The sequence below is a fragment of the Triticum urartu genome, chromosome 3 (assembly GCF_003073215.2).
Source record: "Triticum urartu cultivar G1812 chromosome 3, Tu2.1, whole genome shotgun sequence".
NCBI lineage: Eukaryota > Viridiplantae > Streptophyta > Magnoliopsida > Poales > Poaceae > Triticum > Triticum urartu.
Genome location: NC_053024.1, coordinates 9,357,047 through 9,366,850, shown reverse-complemented (window position 1 = coordinate 9,366,850; position 9,804 = coordinate 9,357,047). Strand labels below are relative to the sequence as shown.

General features: G+C 47.7%; 1 pseudogene; it reads right to left on the bottom strand.

The window, feature by feature from the left end:
- Positions 1 to 6,706: 6,706 nt before the first annotated feature.
- Positions 6,707 to 8,566, bottom strand: LOC125547596 (annotated as a pseudogene).
- Positions 8,567 to 9,804: the final 1,238 nt, after the last annotated feature.

The window sequence follows — 9,804 nt, the reverse complement described above, 5'->3', positions numbered from 1 at the left end:
GAAATTCTATAGTGCTCCCACTCACTTCTTTGGAAATACAAGTTTCTCAAACTTTGTATAAACCCAAAATCTTTGATCATCATCAAGCATACATTCCAACTCCGAGATGCTTACTCCAGTCCTTAGAAGGATTGCTGGGAGCTTTGCATACTTATTAGCATTTCAGGATTGACAAAACCTTCCGGTGTATCACATACAACCTTTCCTCAAAAGAAAATCGTCGAGGAAACAATGTTTTGACATCCTATCTGCAAGATTTCATAAATAATGCAGTAATCGCTAATATAATTCCAACAGACTCTCAGCATCGCTACGAGTGAGAAAATCTCACCGTAGTCAACTCCTTGAACTTGTCGGAAAACATCTTAACGACAAGTCGAGCTTTCTTAATGGTGACATTTACCATCATTGTCCATCTTCCTTTTAAAATCCATCTGTACTCAACAGCCTCACGACCATCAAGTAGTTCTTCCAAAGTCTACACTTTGTTTTCATACATGGATCCTCTCTCTCTCGGATTTTATGGCCTCGAGCCATTTATCGGAATCCGGACCCACCATCACTTCTCCATAGCTCGTAGGTTCATTGTTGTCTAGCAACATGACTTCCAAGACAGGATTACGTACCACTCTGAAGTAGTACGCATCCTTGTCATCCCACGAGGTTTGGTAGTGACTTGATCTGAAGTTTCATGATCACTATCATAAGCTTCCACTTCAATTGGTGTAGGTGCCACAGGAACAACTTCCTGTGCCCTGCCACACACTAGTTGAAGAGACGGTTCAATAACCTCATCAAGTCTCCACCATCCTCCCACTCAATTCTTTCGAGAGAAACTTTTCCTCGAGAAAGGACCCGATTCTAGAAACAATCCCTTATTGCTTTCGATCTGAGACAGGAGGTATACCCAACTGTTTTGGGTGTCCTATGAAGATGCATTTATCCGTCTTTGGGTTCGAGCTTATCAGCCTGAAACTTTTTCACATAAGCGTCGCAGCCCCAAACTTTTAAGAAATGACAGCTTAGGTTTCTCTAAACCATAGTTCATACGGTGTCACCTCATCGGAATTACGTGGTGCCCTATTTAAAGTGAATGTGGTTGTCTCTAATGCCTAACCCATAAACTATCGTGGTAATTCGATAAGAGACATCATGGTATGCATCATATCCAATAGGGTGCAGTTATGATGTTCGGACACACCATCACACTATGGTGTTCCAGGCTGTATCAGTTGTGAAACAATTTCCACAATGTCTTAATTCTGTGCCAAACTCGTAATTCAGATATTCATCTCTATGATCATATCATAGATATTTTATCCTCTTGTCACGACGATCTTTCAACTTCACCCTGAAATTACTTGAACCTTTCAATAATTCAGACTCGTGATTCATCAAGTAAATATACTCAACATCTACTCAAATCATCTGTGAAGTAAGAACATAACGATATCCACTACATGCCTCAGCACTCATTGGACTGCACACATCAAAATGTATTACTTCCAACAAGTTGCTTTCTAGTTCCATTTTACTGAAAACGAGGCTTTCAGTCATCTTGCCCATGTGGTATGATTTGCATGTCTCAAGTGATTCAAAATCAAATGAGTCCAAACGGTCCATTTGCATGGAGTTTCTTCATGCATATACACCAATAGACATGGTTCGCATGTCTCAAACTTTTCAAAAATGAGTGAGTCCAAAGATCCATCAACATGGAGCTTCTTCATGCGTTTTATACCGATATGACTTATGTGGCAGTGCCACAAGTAGGTGGTACTATCATTACTATCTTATATCTTTTGGCATGAACAAGTGTATCACTACGATCGAGATTCAATAAATTATTCATCTTAGGTGCAAGACCATTGAAGGTATTATTCAAATAAACAGAGTAACCATTATTCTTAAATGAATAACCGTATTGCGATAGACATAATCCAATCATGTCTATGCTCAACGCAAACACCAATCTCGATGGTAGAGGGAGCGTGCGATGCTTGATCATATCAACATTGGAAACACTTCCAACACATATCGTCAGCTCACCTTTAGCTAGTCTCCGTTTATTCCGTAGCTTTTATTTCGAGTTACTAACACTTAGCAACCGAACCGGTATCTAATACCATGGTGCTACTAGGAGTACTAGTAAAGTACACATTAACACAATGTATATCCAATATACTTCTATCGACCTTGCCAGCCTTCTCATCTACCAAGTATCTAGGGTAATTCTGCTCCAGTGGCTGTTCCCCTTATTACAGAAGCACTTAGTCTCGGGTTTGGGTTCAACCTTGGGTTTCTTCACTAGAGCAGCAGCTGATTGCCGTTTCATGAAGTATCCCTTTTTGCCCTTGCCCTTCTTGAAACTAGTGGTTTCACCAACCATCAACAATTGATGCTCCTTCTTGATTTCTACTTTGTGGTGTCAAACATCGCGAATATCTCAAGGATCATCATATATGTCCCTGATATATTATAGTTCATCACGAAGCTCTAAGCAGCTTGGTGGCAATGACTTCGGAGAAATATCACTATCTAATCTGGAAGATCAACTCCCACTCGATTCAAATGATTGTTGTACTCAGACAATCTGAGCACTAGCTCAACAATTGAGCTTTTCTCCCTTAGTTTGCAGGCTAAGAAAATCGTCGGAGGTCTTATACCTCTTGACGTGGGCACGAGCCTGAAATCCCAATTTCAGCCCTCGAAACATCTCATATGTTTCGCGACGTTTCAAAACGTCTTCGGTGCCTCAACTCTAAACCGTTTAACTGAACTATCACGTAGTTATCAAAATGTGTATGTCAGATGTTCGCAACATCCACAGACAACGTTCGAGGTTCAGCACACTGAGCGGTGCATTAAGGACATAAGCCTTCTATGAAGCAATGAGGACAATCCTCAGTTTACGGACCTAGTCCGCATAATTGCTACTATCAACTTTCAACTAAATTTTCTCTAGGAACATATCTAAACAGTAGAACTAAGCGCGAGCTACGACATAATTGCGAAACCTTTTGACATGTCAGGAATAAAATATACATTGTGAACTCCCACCTCAGATAGACATCCTCTAGTCATCTAAGTGATTACATGATCCGAGTCAACTAGGGCCGTGTCCGATAATCACGTGAGACGGACTAGTAACATCGGTGAACATCTTCAATGTGATCGTATCTACCATACGACTCATGCTCGACCTTTCAGTCTCTTGTGTTCCGAGGCCATGTCTGTACATGCTAGGCTCGTCAAGTCAACCTAAGTGTTTCGCGTGTGTAAATCTGTCTTACACCCGTTGTATGTGAACGTTAGAATCTAACACCCGATCATCACGTGGTGCTTCGAAACAACGAACTGTCGCAACGGTGCACAGTTAGGGGGAACACTTTCTTGAAATTATTATGAGGGATCATCTTATTTACTACCGTCGTTCTAAGTAAACAAGATGCAAAACATGATAAACATCACATGCAATCAAATAGTGACATGATATGGCCAATATCATTTGCTCCTTTTGATCTCCATCTTCGGGGCTCCATGATCATCAATCGTCACGTATGACACCATATCTCTGATCATCCTGATCTCCATCATCGTGTCTTCTTGAAGTTGTCGTCATCTATTACTTCTACTACTATGGCTAACGCTTTAGCAATAAAGTAAAGTAATTACATGACGTTTATGTTGACACGCAGGTCATAAATAAATTAAAGACAACTCCTATGGCTCCTGCCGGTTGTCATACTCATCGACATGCAAGTCGTGATTCCTATTACAAGAACATGATCAATCTCATACATCACAATATATCATTCATCACATCCTTTGGCCATATCACATCACATACGGCATACCCTGCAAAAACAAGTTAGACGTCTCTAATTGTTGTTTGCATGTTTTACGTGGCTGCTATGGGTTTCTAGCAAGAACGTTTCTTACCTACGCAAAGACCACAACGTGATATGCCAATTGCTATTTACCCTTCATAAGGACCCTTTTCATCGAATCCGATCCGACTAAAGTGGGAGAGACAGACACCCGCTAGCCACCTTATGCAACTAGTGCATGTCAGTCGGTGGAACCAGTCTCACGTAAGAGTACGTGTAAGGTCGGTCCGGGCCGCTTCATCCCACGATGCCGCCGAATCAAGATAAGACTAGTAACGGCAAGCATATTGAACAAAATCAACGCCCACAACTACTTTGTGTTCTACTCGTGCATAGAAACTACGCATAGACCTAGCTCATGATGCCACTGTTGGGGAACGTAGCATAAATTCAAAATTTTCCTACGTGTCACCAAGATCTATCTATGGAGTCATCTAGCAATGAGGGAAGAGTGGATCTACATACCCTTGTAGATCGCACGCGGAAGCGTTCAAGAGAACGGGGTTGATGGAGTCGTACTCATCGTGATCCAAATCACCAATGACCCTTGCGCCGAACGGACGGCACCTCCGCGTTCGACACACGTACGGAGCAGCGACATCTCCTCCTTGTTGATCCAGCAAGGGGGAGGAGAGGTTGATAGAGATCCAACAACACGACCGCGTGGTGGTGGAAGTAGCGGGATTCCAACAGGGCTTCGCCAAGCGCTGCGGGAGGAGGGAGATGTGTCATGGGAGGGAGAGGGAGGCGCCAGGGCTTAGGTATGGTTGCCCTCCCTTTCCCCCACTATATATAGGGCCAAGGGAGAGGGGGGGGCGCAGCCTTGCCCTTCCTCCAAGGAAGGGTGCGGCCAGGGGGGGAGGAGTCCATCCTCCCCAAGGCACCTCGGAGGTGCCTTCCCCCTTTAGGACTCTCCCTTTTTTCTCTTCTCTTGGCGCATGGGCCTCTTGGGGCTGGTGCCCTTGGCCCATATAGGCCAAGGCGCACCCCCTACAGCCCATGTGGCCCCCCGGGGCAGGTGGCCCCACCCGGTGGACCCCCGGGACCCTTCCGGTGGTCCCGGTACAATACCGGTGACCCCGAAACTTGTCCCGATGGCCGAAATAGCACTTCCTATATATAATTCTTTACCTCCGGACCATTCCGGAACTCCTCGTGACGTCCGGGATCTCATCCGGGACTCCGAACAACTTTCGGGTTACCGCATACTAATATCTCTATAACCCTAGCGTCACCGAACCTTAAGTGTGTAGACCCTACGGGTTCGGGAGACATGCAGACATGACCGAGATGACTCTCCGGTCAATAACCAACAGCGGGATCTGGATACCCATGTTGGCTCCCACATGTTCCACGATGATCTCATCGGATGAACCACGATGTCAAGGACTTAATCAATCCCGTATACAATTCCCTTTGTCTATCGGTACGATACTTGCCCGAGATTCGATCGTCGGTATCCCGATACCTTGTTCAATCTCGTTACCGGCAAGTCTCTTTACTCGTTCCGTAACACATCATCCCGTGATCAACTCCTTGATCACATTGTGCACATTATGATGATGTCCTACCGAGTGGGCCCAGAGATACCTCTCCGTTACACGGAGTGACAAATCCCAGTCTCGATTCGTGCCAACCCAACAGACACTTTCGGAGATACCTGTAGTGTACCTTTATAGCCACCCAGTTACGTTGTGATCGTTTGGCACACCCAAAGCACTCCTACGGTATCCGGGAGTTGCACAATCTCATGGTCTAAGGAAATGAATACTTGACATTAGAAAAGCTTTAGCATACGAACTACATGATCTTGTGCTAGGCTTAGGATTGGGTCTTGTCCATCACATCATTCTCCTAATGATGTGATCCCGTTATCAACGACATCCAATATCCATGGTCAGGAAACCGTAACCATCTATTGATCAACGAGCTAGTTAACTAGAGGCTTACTAGGGACATGGTGTTGTCTATGTATCCACACATGTATCTGAGTTTCCTATCAATACAATTCTAGCATGGATAATAAACGATTATCATGAACAAGGAAATATAATAATAACTTATTTACTATTGCCTCTAGGGCATATTTCCAACAGCTGCTGCCCCAATCCTTGGAGGTGTGGAGATGGGTGGCGATACAGATGAAAATCTTGCTCGGTTTTTGCTGGGCCGGTGGCGATAGCACCTGCGGGTGTCTTTCCCCTCCTTGGAGGCGTCACCGAGGCGTGGAACCATCTTCCTCCCTCGCTTGGCGTTGGTTTTGATCTCCGGGAGAAAGCCTTGATTCTCTGAATCGGCACGATGGCGGCGTCCTCGACGCCGTCCCTCTGTTGGGAGCATTGTGTCTGGAGACACAGTTTGGAGATCCTTCGTCATGCCCCTCCGTTGTTCGTCGCTGTCCATGATCGATCTTCCGTGGCGCAATGTACGGCCGCCGCTTGTGACTCCAAGACGGTGCCTTTCTCGGGTATGATCGAGTCCCGCCATACACTTGCCACCTCCTTTAGGCATATTGGGTGGATGGTGCGTCGACAAGGGAAGCTCGATGGGAGTTGTTATTTCTTTGGTTGTGACAGGTGTTGGCCGAGACGCGGCTAGGTGTTTTCTGTTTTGGACAGGCGCTCTTGCATTGTAGTTGTTATGGTTGTGGGTGGAATGGAGTTCTCGCTACGCTCGTTGTTCGCAACGTGTTGTAGTCGTTTTGTATTTGTAATTCTCTCTTCTTCTATAATGCTATGGTACGCAATTTGCATACTCTCAAAAAAAATCAAGCTTGTATGGATGTCCGCTCATATTCGACGCTACCGAAAATCATGCATTGGATGGACGCCCGGGCATTGAGAAGGAAGGACGCTTTCAGAGGCGAAAAGCCATGGGAAGAGATTTTTCTGTGACCCATGGATCTCCATCGGAAACCGTATCCAAAGCATATGCATGCATGCATGCAACGAAGTACACAAAACGTCTTTCCGATCATACACACACGCCCACAGGCCACATTACGTAGCTTAGCTGTGCTTACTTTATAAACCGGCAGTAATTTGTTGGTGCCAGGACCAAGCGAACATGCAACATGATCACCAACATGAACTGGTATGGTAGATTATACTAGCATACGTAGCGTGTCCGTGGGTTGGTGATTTTGGCGGTGGGTGACATCTTCTTCTTCCTCTTGTAGCGGAGCATGACCTTCCCCTTGGGCCCCGGCATGACCACGTTCCAGTCCGTCTCCGGGAACGGCGACGCCATCTCCATCTCAAAGTTCCTCAGCAGGTGGCTCCATATCACCTTGATCTGCATGTACGCGAACGCCTCGCCCACGCACGCGTGCCGCCCGCCGCCGAAGGCCGTGTACGCGAACGCCCCGCCGGCCCCGTCCTCCCCTCTCCCGGGGCCGAACCGCCCCGGCTCGTACCTCTCCGGGTCCATGTACACGTGCGGGAGACGGTTGTGGATCACCAGCGGGCTCGCGACCGTGCGCCCCGCCGGGACCTCGTACTCGTCTCCCTCCCTCGTCCGGACGGTGAAGCCACGGCGCGCGTGGCGCAGCAGCACCATCGCCGGCGGGTGGAGCCGCAGGGCCTCCGTGATGCAGCGGTGGAGGGTCTCCATCTCCTGCAGGACCTCGTAGTCCACGCGGTCCCCGTGCCGCGCCACGACCCGCTCCTGCTCCCGGACCGCGGCGCGCAGGTGCTCGGCGTTGGCGCGCGCGAGGAGGCGCGCCCCGGTCCACGTGCCCGTGCTGGAGCTCGTGTGCTGCCCCGCGAACAGCGCCGACACCAGCATCCCGACGACCTCCGTGTCGGTCGTGGCGCGGCCGTCCTTGTACCTGGAATCGATCAGGCACTGCAGCATGTCGTCCACGGGGCGGCCTGCTTCTCTGCGCGACCTGACCATGCCGGAGAATATCTCGCCGAGCCTAGCGCGCGCCCTGTCGCGTCTGCGGTGCGCCGGGATGGGCAGGTGCGGGAAGAGGATGGTGACGAGGCGCATGCCGTCGTTGAGCTCGCGGAGGTGCGTCGCGGCCTCCCGGAGCATCTTGGAGCGGACCTCCACCCCGAACAGGCACCGGCTGGCGACGAGCGTGACCAGGTGCTCCAGCTCCTGCTTCAGGTCCACCGTGCCCGACTCTCCCCATCTCGTAAAGTACTCCTGCATGCATGCATGCATGTGTAACATATACAGTAAAAAACACGTACGTATACGGTATAGCCGTATAGGTCAGCAGTCGATTTATCTTAGTTACCTCGACTTCTCGCACCATGAGGCCCGCGTAGGTCCTGAGCTTGGCAGGCTTCATGGCGTCGCCGAAGAAGCGGATCTGCTCGCGCCGGGTGGCGAGATCCACGTCGAAGGCGACGCCGGGGCCGAAGGTCGGGACGGTGAACCGGGAGACCTCGTCCTGGCTCACCTCCGACTCCAGCCCCTGGAAGAAATGGCTGGACACGTCCGGACCGACCAGGAAGGTCACCTCGCGGTGCAGCAGCCTCACCGTGAACACGCTGCCCAGCTCCGCGTGGGCGTCGCGGATCACTTGCAGCGGGCCCTTGACAACGAGTGCGAGGTGATCGTTCAGCTCGTCGTCGTCGTCGTGCCATCATGGCCGATATGATGATGATCGTCGTCACGGCAATTGGAACCACAGATGCTACCCTATTGACGGTTGCTAACTCCATATCTGTATGTGAAAGAACATGAATGAATGGTAAAACGAGTTAGTACATGAACTTACATCGATCGTCTACAGTATTTCTAATCAAGTGTGGTTTTGGATCGGAGCACATGATCACATATGGGTTTGCAGCCATGCATGCATGCATGCACAAAATCAATATATACATGTTTAGTTCTGACACTACAAGAATGAATGAATGATATCCATGTTTAGGTATAGCTGTTTTCGACTAATGCACGGGCATGCGTGTGTGCGCACCAGTGATATGCAAAGTGAAGCGCAGGTGCATCAAAGATCTACTGTTAGTGTTTACCTCTGAGCTACACGGCGATCCAATGATGCACCGGTGAGATGATGAAACTAGCCAGGGAGCGCCGGCGTGGGTATCAATATATAGATGGAGAGAGAGGGAGGAAGTTTATAACAAGCCCTCCCTGGATACTTTTCAACGCTTGAAAATCATATAGATAGAGAGAGAGGGCCCGCTCATTGATCATTTTATAGATAGATATAGAGAGTAGTTTTCAAGCATTGATTATGTTCATAATAACCGGCCGATTAGTTGTCTACATGGTTACAAATGCTACTCTCCAGGCGTTACAGTTTTCAAGTGTTGATTATGTTCATTGCTATAGGGAAGCAAATCTAATTAGCTGATAGTCTAGCAAAACATTGTTTTAGAGTTAGCTTATCTGAGTTTAGGGACTCTAATACCCCCGACTTTATTTTGCCTCATATTGTAAATGATATGGCCATTGTTTGAGGAATAAAGTTTTGATGATTAAAGAAAAACTTTTCGGCGATCACTTTACCAACTGTTAATTGGGGATCCCAATTCATCGTTTGAAACTCAGAAGTACAGAGTGGAAACACGTGGAAGGTTTTTGTCGCCGAGATAAAACAACAACACCTCTTCGCGTAAGCGACATGGTCTATTACTCACCTGGCTTCTAACTTCTCCGTTGTAGCATCACATATATGTTTGAAATTGGTTAGAAGGTATTGATATGAAAATTGGTATACTCGTCGTGGTGGAGGCGACACCGTGTTTATTGGTCGCTTTTGCTATGTCAAAAGGATACGTTTTTTCAACCAACCTGTGGTTGGATGAGTAGGATGACAGTGATATTCCAACCCACCAAAGTCGAAATTATATACTTGACATTGGTGAGCGTTCAGTGAGAGAAGACGTTCCCATTGACTATGAAGACGTCTGATATTCCGACTCTGTTTCTCATG